General features: G+C 41.1%; 1 long non-coding RNA gene across 1 annotated transcript; it reads right to left on the bottom strand.

The window, feature by feature from the left end:
• Window positions 1–430: 430 nt before the first annotated feature.
• LOC132986674 (uncharacterized) lies at window positions 431–2922 on the bottom strand. The gene is made up of 2 exons (XR_009675536.1): window positions 2685–2922; window positions 431–2374 (listed from the first exon to the last, which is right to left on the bottom strand). It is a non-coding gene; the product is annotated as an uncharacterized LOC132986674 (long non-coding RNA).
• Window positions 2923–9882: the final 6960 nt, after the last annotated feature.

Below are 9882 nucleotides of genomic sequence, written 5' to 3'. Positions count from 1 at the left end.
ACTCACCAACTGTTTTCATGGCCCAGACTGAACATCACCACTGTACTGCAGCCCTTGATGTGGTAATCACTGGTGGAGCAGAAGTCTATCTTGATTTGAGACTGGAGCTGTGTAGAGAGGTGGGATTAAAGTTCTGCTTATCTGAAAATAAAAAAATAACCCTAACAGAAGAGGGTCTCGACTAACCTCTTTCAAAGATACTACATCCATTTTTTCTATGGCTGTGATGACAAAAAGAAAAATTAATGTTTCATTTGGTCAACAATAAGGCAAAGTTTGAAATGTGGAAAATCCTATCCTTTACATGAGTAGAAACACATTGTATATCCCTGTTGACAAAAACATAACACATATTGGCCTTACCCTGGTGAGAAGGATTCTCTTGTGGGGGACTGTTAGGGACCAAGCAGTAAGGCACAAGACACAGGAGTAAGTTTAAAGAAAAGGTAGGTTTTTATTTTACCCAAAAATAGAAAACCAAGTTTACAAACCAAATGGGCCTTGTGATCCGTCTCCAAGGTGAACTCTTGAGCAAGAAGGTAGTACCGGAAGGAATCAAGGGCCCACTTGATAGCCAGTGCCTCCTTCTCCACCGTCAAATATCGAACCTCTCTGGGGAACAGTTTCCGGCTGATGTAGGCGACTGGATGCCGATCATCCTGAAGTCCTTGGAGTAACACAGCTCCCAAAGCCCTGTCAGAAGCATCAGTTTGCAGAAGAAAATGTTTGTCAAAGTTTGGGCTGTACAGAGGAGGTTGCTTACTTAGTGATTGCTGGATATCACTGAAAGCTGCCACTGCCTCCTCTGTCCACTAGATCTGATTGGGACTCCGGGATCTAGTCAAGGCTGTGAGAAGAGCTGCCCTGTTGGAGAAATTGGTATGAAGCGGTGATAGAAGCCTGAGAGCCCAAAAAAGATCGGAGCTGCTTCCTTGTTTGTGGCAGGGGACAGGACTCTATGGCCTGGGTTTTGTTGACCTGAGGGTGTACAACCCCATTGAAGATGACGTGGCCAAGGTACTTCGATAGGATGACAGTCAGCCCGGCAGAATGAAGGCGACCCAAGACAGCTTGCAGGTGTTCCTCCCACGTGTTACTGTAAATGACAATGTCATCTAGATATGCTGCAGCACAACCAGAGAAATAACAAATTACCTGGTCCATGAGTCTCTGGAAAGTTTCTGGAGCGCTGTGAAACTCAAATGGTATTACTGTGAAATGGAAAGGGCCCCATGGTGTCCTGAAGGCTGTCAGCTCCTGTGACCGAACGGTGAGAGGAATCTGCCAATAACCCTTGCAGAGATCTATTGTGGTCAAGTATTATGCCTTTCAAGCAGTTCATACATTATTGGTGTTGGATAGGAATCAAAGAGAGAAATTAAATTCAGGTACCTGAAATCAATGCAGAACCTTATGCTTCCATCCTTCTTTGGTACAAGCACCATTGGGTTACACCACTAGCTCTTTGAAGCCTTGATGATCCCCAGGGAAGGCATCAGGTTAACCTCCCTCCTCAGTGAGGCCAGCAGGCGCTCAGGGATCCTGTAACTTAATCTTCTCACAGAAGCACCTTCTCTAACAACAATGTCATGTTCAACAATATTTGTTCTCCCAGGATTCTCCTGGAAAACATCTGAATTACAGATAGATCTCACCTGAATCCGTTGGCCGCCTGATTGGTTACTGAGATCATGGTCTACCAGGTCACTAGAGAGGTAAGTATTGCTCATCCACTTCTTCTTCATCCAGCACACTTATTAGCATCACTTCTGTTTTTCTTTCAGGTCGCTGCACCCACTCTTTTAAGAGATTTATGTGAAGTACCCTACTGGAGCGTGAGTGCCTTGGTGTCGATACCTGGTACCTGGTTGGCCCAAGTTTCTTGAGGATTTTGAACGGTCCTTGCCATTTAGCCAACAGTTTGTTAGCACCAGCACTTTCTGTCCAGGGTCGAAGAATCTCTGCCTGGCTGGCTTGTCGTACCAGGACTTTTGTTGCTGCTGGGCGTCCGCCACGTGCGATTGGGCCAGCTCACCCATTTTCTCCAGCCGCTCTCTCATCTGGATGACATAGGATACAACGTTAACAGATCCCACCCTCCCCTTGCCCCCTCCCAGATCTCTCTCAACAGTGCCAACGACCCCCAAACTTCATGTCTATACAAAAGTTCAAAAGGAAAGAAACCAGTGGAGGATTGGGGTACTTCCCTGCAAAAAAGGAGGTATGGCAGCCATTGATCCCAGTCTGTACCACTGTTGTTTACCAACTTCCTGAACATCTGTTTCAGGGTCTGGTTAAAGCGCTCTGTTAGCTCATCCGTTTGAGGAACATATGGTGTAGTCCTGAGGCTCCTGATACCCAGTAACTGGTACACCTGTTTCAGCAGAGTAGACAAAGTTAGTTCCCTGATCAGTTAATATTTCACAAGGGAAGCCCACCCTTGAAAAGAACTGTACCAAACAGAAAGCACGGATGGATTTTAGTGGAAAGACTTCTGGATACTTGGTAGCAAAGTCTGTTATAACCAGCATATAACAGTTCCCTGCTTTGCTTCTCTCTACGGGACCAAAAATGTCCATCCCAAGGCGCTCAAATGGGGTGCCAATAATGGGTAGTGTTTGAAGTGGAGCTCTGGGGGGTGTTTTAGCAGATGTTATTTGGCACTGAGGGCAACTTTCACAAACCTGAGCAACATGTCTGCGCAGGCCAGGCCAGTGGAAATGGTTTTTAATGCGAACTGTGGTTTTGTGGGCCCAGGTGGCCAGCCCAGGGAACTGAGTGCCCCAAGGCAAGTATGGCGTTTCTAGCTGCTTGGGGAACCACTAGCTGCAACGCTGACTCTTGTTGACGATAGAGGATGCCATTTTGCAGGATATTCTCATCACTTATGATGTCCAACTCAGCTTCCTGTGCCTTCTCCTTTGCTTTCTGGAAAAGAGAGACCAAAGACGGATTAGTTTTCTGCATATCACTTATATTACCTGGAACTTGAAACCCTAGTGGTAACTCTGGCTCAGTGCTGGTTGGTGATGTCATCACTGTCTTTTGGAATTTCTTGTGCCTTCTCTGACTGCAGGTTTTCCGAGAATTCCCAGGTGTGGTCTCCAACTCCTCATTGAAAAGGAGCTCATTGGATTGCATGGCCTGCATTCACTGCTGCTGACAATGTTGGGTGGTACAAACTTCCTGTGTACCAGTGTCTAATCACTCCCAGAGTCAAGCAAGGCCCTAAGAATGGTTCCATTAACGTCAATGTTTTGCATTTTAATATAAAAGTTATTTTTAAGCACATTTGTGTCATCTTAGCTGAGATGGGTTTAGTATGGCCTTCAAGTCCACGTAAATAACAAATTAGCTTGTTGCTAGAGGGTTTTGCTGGCCTGCTAGGTGGCTGGCCCCTCCTACATGGGAGGCTTACCCGCACTGGATGCTTCCCCCTGTTGGAACTGTTGGGCTGGCTTGTGGCTGTCCTTTGTCTGCCTCAATGCATTGTAGCTCCATGGTTGACCCTTTTTCCGTGCAGCCACAAAGACATTGGCCAGCTTGGCAGCCTCCGTTGCTGAATCTGTGTCATGCTCTTTGATCGATACCTGAAGCTCAGGGGACAACATTCTCAAATATTGTTGTAGGGTGATTATTTCACTTACTTCTTGGATGCTTTTACCTTTTGGCTGGATCCATTTCCCAAAGAGCTCCTTGAGCATCACATACAACTCTTTAGGGCTCTCATCAGGGTTAACGTCCACGGAGCGGAATCTTTGCCTGTAAATCTCAGGATTAATGTAATTTTTAGCAAGAATGGTAGACTTTACCAATTCATAATTAAGAGAGTCATCAATGTCAATATGCACATAAGTACCTCTAGTTTACAAACCAAATTATAAGAACTAGGCTTATAAAAGAGGTCAACTTAATATAACTTAAAATCAACAAGCTGTCAACTAAGGTATGGACTCAAAAAACAGACCTGATGTCTGAATGAAGGTTTCCATTTCTTCACAGACCACCAGAAATTGTCCGTCCAGGTAAACACCAGTGGCGTCCACTTCAGTTTCTGAAATGCAAAGTATGTGACTCATCAGAATCCTATAGAATCAGTTAAATTAATTATTTTCAATAGGTATACAGAGGAGCAGAGATTGCGATATCTGGTTAAATTGTCTGATTTGTGTATTTATTTTCTCTGATACCATAGCCATTGCTGTCCGTCTTTTCAAGCTTTGACCTGGCACTTTGCATTGTGGGAAACAGTCAGCGAAGACTGGTCTGGTGATCTAGAATATTGAGAAAAGATGAGTGTATGAGACAAGAGCTGAGAGAGGAGCAAATAATGAGAGTAGAGAATGGGAGAGAACAGTAGCGTTCAGGACAGAGACTGAGAAACTGAAGAAAGGAACGATCAAGGCAAAGGGGAGAAACTTCGATTGTGGGAAGACTGATGTAGACAACTCAACTCACCTTTGTCTGATGTAAAAGTCATCTTTCGTATATGTCTCCCTCAGACAATAACCCTCATGGTTAATTTCTGTTGCACGGCCATCTGGGGAAACAGCATGGACAGGTATTTAGCAAATAACAAATCTTCTCAGTGTCACCGTAGGTTCTCCTTGTACCCTGTACAACAACAACTGATAACAGGAGGACATCATTGAACTCTGACAGCTTGACCACACACATACAGGTGACATCATTACAGTGAAGTTGGTAAGATCTTAAGTACTTACAGAACCATGCTGTCATTTTGTGGCAGACAAACAGAATTTCTGCATTAGCTGCAACAATCTTTTCAATCTGGGCAAATTCAGGGAGACCTGAGCATGAGCCAGCTGCATGAGATTAACATTAAATAGGCCACACGACAGTAACAAAAACAGGGCAGTTAGTTAACAGGTAGCTAGCAGGGGAATGACGTCCCGTTTTCACTGCTCACAAACAGCCACCCGGGTACGAAAAGTGGCGAGGTACAGCTAACAGTTAGCCTAGATAAGAGGTGAAAAATGTCTGGCAAACGTTTAAACAGTTTAAATTTCTCCCAAACAGCCTCTCCTACAATGACAAAAGTAACGCTAGCTAAAAGGTAGCTAGCAGGTGAAAATGTCTATGTTAAAGGTCCCATATTCTACTTTTTCTGGTTTTATATGCTCTTTAGTGTGTTTTCCAAGTGTCCTGTGCATGTTTAGGCACATCTATGTGAAAAAATTCAAAGTCTGCGGAAACGCGGCTTCTCCTACGTCCTCCTGTTAGCTGTAGCATTAGCCGCATGTAACGCTCGGTTCTAGCCCCCCTCAATAAAAATTTGTCAGTGCGGCATCATTGTCAGTGTGAGATCACTGATCTAAGCCCATTGGCTCGTTGTGGCAAGCCCTGCAGCTCATGTTGTAATTTCCGAGACGCGTGCTGAGCAACAGACCAATAACGACAGAGCGGATCGGCAGACCAATCAGAGCAGACTTGGCCCACGTGGGGTCTAACAGTGGGGGCTCAACAAAGTGCAGCTGACGGACTCAGAGCGTAGAGGGAGCAAGGAGGAGCAGTACATGAAAACAGACACTTTTTTATAACTTTAGCTATTGTGAACGTACAAAAGTAGGTACATAGATTAAATATACGAACCCCAAAAAGGGCAGAATATGGGCTCTTGTGAAAACTGTGAAAACAAGGTTTCCACTGCTGTCAGAGTTAAAACACACCTCACTCCTCACCAATAGCCCCTCAAATTGACACACTCAAAGAGAAAACAGCGTTATCTGACTTAACGGTCCAGAGGACGAAGTAGCAGCAAAGATGCCCGTTACCTGTAACCTAAAATTTCAAATGGCGCTCCTTCACAACACAAAGGACATGAAGAGGCGTGGATATGACTAAAACTTACTATTTTAAGACCATTTAACTTAAAGTTATTCACACATTCGACTATGTCTACAAATTAGTAGAACAAACTTAGCATTTTATAGTAATGCAATCAAACTTAAATAATTTATGTACATTGTAATTAAATCGTTTAATGACATATAAATTTCGGTCTTACAGTGATTAAACCAACACGTGTTAACTTAAGAAAACAACAAAAGTTCAATGTAAATAAGGCAACTTTCTTCATGATTAAATCAGACTAAGAAACATGTTAAAGGCAGCACGGCCTCACCTCTCCTCATGCAAGAGCACGTCTCCTGGCTTTATAGATGGCCCATTAACAAAATGAACGCAGCTGGGTGCAGCACAACTCAAGTAGTGGGTTTAAACTTTTCTCTTAAAGCAAAGAAATCTACATAAACCCTTAAATTAACCTCAGATCATTTACTCAACTAAATTAACTTCAAATAATTAAATTGCATTCTACCAGTATCTCAAATATGAAAGAAATTATTAGAAAGAAAACATCTCTCAGAAATAAAACCCCTTCAAAATGGTCTGCCCCAGTGATGTCAGCGATGACATCATCAATCTGATAAATACCCAGGAAGTGCTGGGCTAGCCCTTTTTAGCTGCATGGTACCACATGGGAAACTGAATAAAAGTTAATATGCAATTAACATTGCATTGCTTTTCTTTGTAAAGCTGTGAGGTCGAGAGTTTTCTGAAAGCTTCCAAGAAATATTTGGACATTGTCTCACAGATCTTTTCTGAAATGTTTGTGTTACCACAGTAAGATCACCTCATTAAATGTGTAAATTACCTGATTTTATACGTTTATTGCATCTGAAAATACTGAGAAAAGTGACAGATAAATGATAAATGCAGCAAAAGAAGGACAACTGATTTTTTGCACATTCTCGGGTGGAAATGTTTTTACCAACAAGCGGTAAAAACATTTGTAAATGTGATCTGCTATCAAAGGTTGAAGAACTAAAGTTGGTTGGTTTCTATGATAAAACAAATAACCTGTAGAGATTATACCTTTTTTTGTTTTTATTTGTATTTGAAAGGAAGTTGAAAGTTTCCTCAAGCAAAGCGAATCACTAAAATTGTATACGCTGAACTGATTTAAGTTGACTAAAATATAAATATATATATTCAATTTAAGGATTCAACTTTTGATAAAGTATTTTAACTTTGGATTTCAAGTCAAAAAAAATTGAAAGAGCATTTTGCCTCAACTAGATGACGAGATCATTTCACCGGAACTGAGTTGTGTTCAAAAGTTTTGTGAACTTAAAGATTTAAGTACAACTGACTTGATGTCAAGTTTATTTGACTATAGAACATTTTATTTCTTTGGAATAATCACAAATTTATCTCAACTTATCTTTTTTTAAGTTCAGGTAACTTAACATTTTAAGGCAACCCACACACTAACTTTTTTAAGTCATAACTACAGTGCTGTTTTATCATTCCCAGTCCTTGTGATCAAAATCTGTAGATCACCTTCATCCTGCTGTGAACTTCTCATGCTGCAGAAAATCAAGTGTTCTACATTTCAACTGATTGTGTTTGAAGATGCACTCCAAGGTCTGTCCTTTTGTATTTTTGGTGTCCTCGTGTCAGCCCAAGAAAAGGGAGTGTTTTACTCACTGCATTTGTTAACTGTGCTTCAAGTTGTTGGAATGGCCCTTTTTAAGGATGGACTGCAGATTGTATTTAGAAGTGTTTCCACTGGAGTGGAGAACAGCAAATGTTAAACAAAAAGTCAAACTTGCCTTATATACATGTTATATAGTCTTATTTGTGTTAATAAGGTCTTATAAGTGACTTATTAATGCTTATTACAAGCACCTTAATATAAAGTGTTACCTATGAATCTTAATGTTGAAATATTGCTTAATTAAGGCTGCACATAAGCTGTCTTTTCATTGTATAGTTACAGATCTTTAATGTTTAATTATTTTAATGCAAAAGGCAACAGTATCTGACTTTGTGTATAACATTCTGGAGGTTCATTTCCATATTTTTTGTGACGAGCTGTTTGATGAAGAAGGAAAAAGCAGGGAAAAAAACCAAACAAAGAATAACGATTCTTGATTCTTATTGTCATTGTCATTGTGAGCATGAACAAAGGAGGATTTCAAGACACTGAATGGCAGATAAACATACTTCCTCAAATTCCCACGCTCGCTGTGTTACCTTTTAGTGAAATGGAAATATAATAAATGTGCAGTCAGGTGTTTCACTGCGAGTGATGATTGGGATAACGAGGAACAAAAGAAAGGAAGCTGTGAGACAAATTGAAACAGCAGAAAAACAGCAAGATGGAGAGATAAGCTTATCTCTCCTGTTTGCAATATTAGTTCTCCCGTCTCTGTGCGCGCATGCTCCATGTGGAGCTCCCAGCCATGAACCTCAGGACATCAGGACTGTTTGAATTGCACGCGTGGGTCCAGGATGCGTTTCAACTTCCTGGAGTTATTTTAGATCAAAGTCTGAATCATTAGCACATCACAACAGTAACTCCAGACCAAAGGCTTCATTATTCTAATTAAATTCTGAGTCTGAAATACATTTTAAACTTGACTTCTTCACAACAGGGGATATGCATCAGTCAGTGTTCATTGGAGGAGAGATCCCGCTGTTAAGTGAAAGCATAATATTATGTTTCAAGGCTCGTGATCCCAGGAGCAATCCATCAGTGAGTTCGATTTTAAAGAACTTATCAAACATCTACTTTTAGTTTGAGTTTAATCTTATTAGAAAACCAGAATGACATACACAGGTATTTTATAATTAAAAATGTTAACCAGCATGCTATCTTTAAGGGATGTTCATCAGTTTTTAGACTCATCTATCTATTGTCTCTGTAAAGTTAATGGTATGAAAAAACATTTCAAGTTGCTGCTGCTGATATCTTCTGAGTCTCTGGGGCACAGCTGCAGGTCTTTTGTTCTTGCAGCACCAATAGTTGGCGTCCTAAAGGAACTACAGCGAGAAATAACTGGTCACATAACTCCAGCTTTAACAACACAGACAACCCCAGAGTCAGACAGGAGGCAGAGATGGAAAATAAAAGTTTTTTCTCAAGTCAACAGAAAAAAGAACACTAAAGATGAAAACTAGAGGTTGGTACAGAGTTTGTGTTTTTTTTTTTTTTCACAACATTTTGTGTTCATGATATCTGGAAAACAGAGGCAAAAAGAGAGCGTAAAGAAGCAGCTCATGTAGCCAGTGTGGTAAACTTGATTGCAGTTGAAACAAAAAAAACATGTCCTGCTGAATATTAAAGGCTTTATAAGTGATTTTTTGATCCAGCAGATGTCGCCCTTGAGCACCAGCATGAAACCAAAACAACTCGCGGTGCATTGTTGTGTTAGCATGCTAATGCTAGCGATCTTTATTATGCTCGTATCTTCACACTGCATGTAAATTTACCTGAAATGAGCGTGATCTAGAAACACAGTTAAGCAGTGAGTACAGTATGTTATTCTTCTTTTCTCTAGTCCCTCAATTAAACAACTTTTATACGTGAGGGGAGGAGTCAGCCAACCGTCCCGGCGATGTAAACAAACTGAAGATAGGACTCTGAAAACTCTGAAAACATCACAGACAGTGGGACTCGGGTGTTACACCCATTGTAGACAGTCATGACTCACAGAGTTATTTTCAGAGAATATACTTGATTTATATTATATTTAAGTGTGAAAAATCACATATAAAGACATTAAAGGAACATTATGGAGGAATTCGGTTTGGTGTGCTTTGGTGCACGTCTCTGAGTGCAACTACACTGTCGTATAACATCATTGACATAGCAAGCTCTGCGTCTGACTAGTAGCCTAAAGTTTCGCAAATCTCTCATCAACGTGTAAAAGCATGTCCAATATTTAATGTAATCTGTCATCCATCACTGACCTCTTAGCTTCAGCCTCTGTATAACACAGTATTGAGACGAGCTAACTTGTTTCTAGCTGAAGGATGGTGCGTGAACTAGTGTTGTAAGGTCATAAGAACTTC

The sequence above is a fragment of the Labrus mixtus genome, chromosome 13 (assembly GCF_963584025.1).
Source record: "Labrus mixtus chromosome 13, fLabMix1.1, whole genome shotgun sequence".
NCBI classification, from domain to species: Eukaryota; Metazoa; Chordata; class Actinopteri; order Labriformes; family Labridae; genus Labrus; species Labrus mixtus.
Note: the sequence above shows the minus strand (reverse complement) of the source record. Positions and strands in the feature narration are given on the sequence as shown.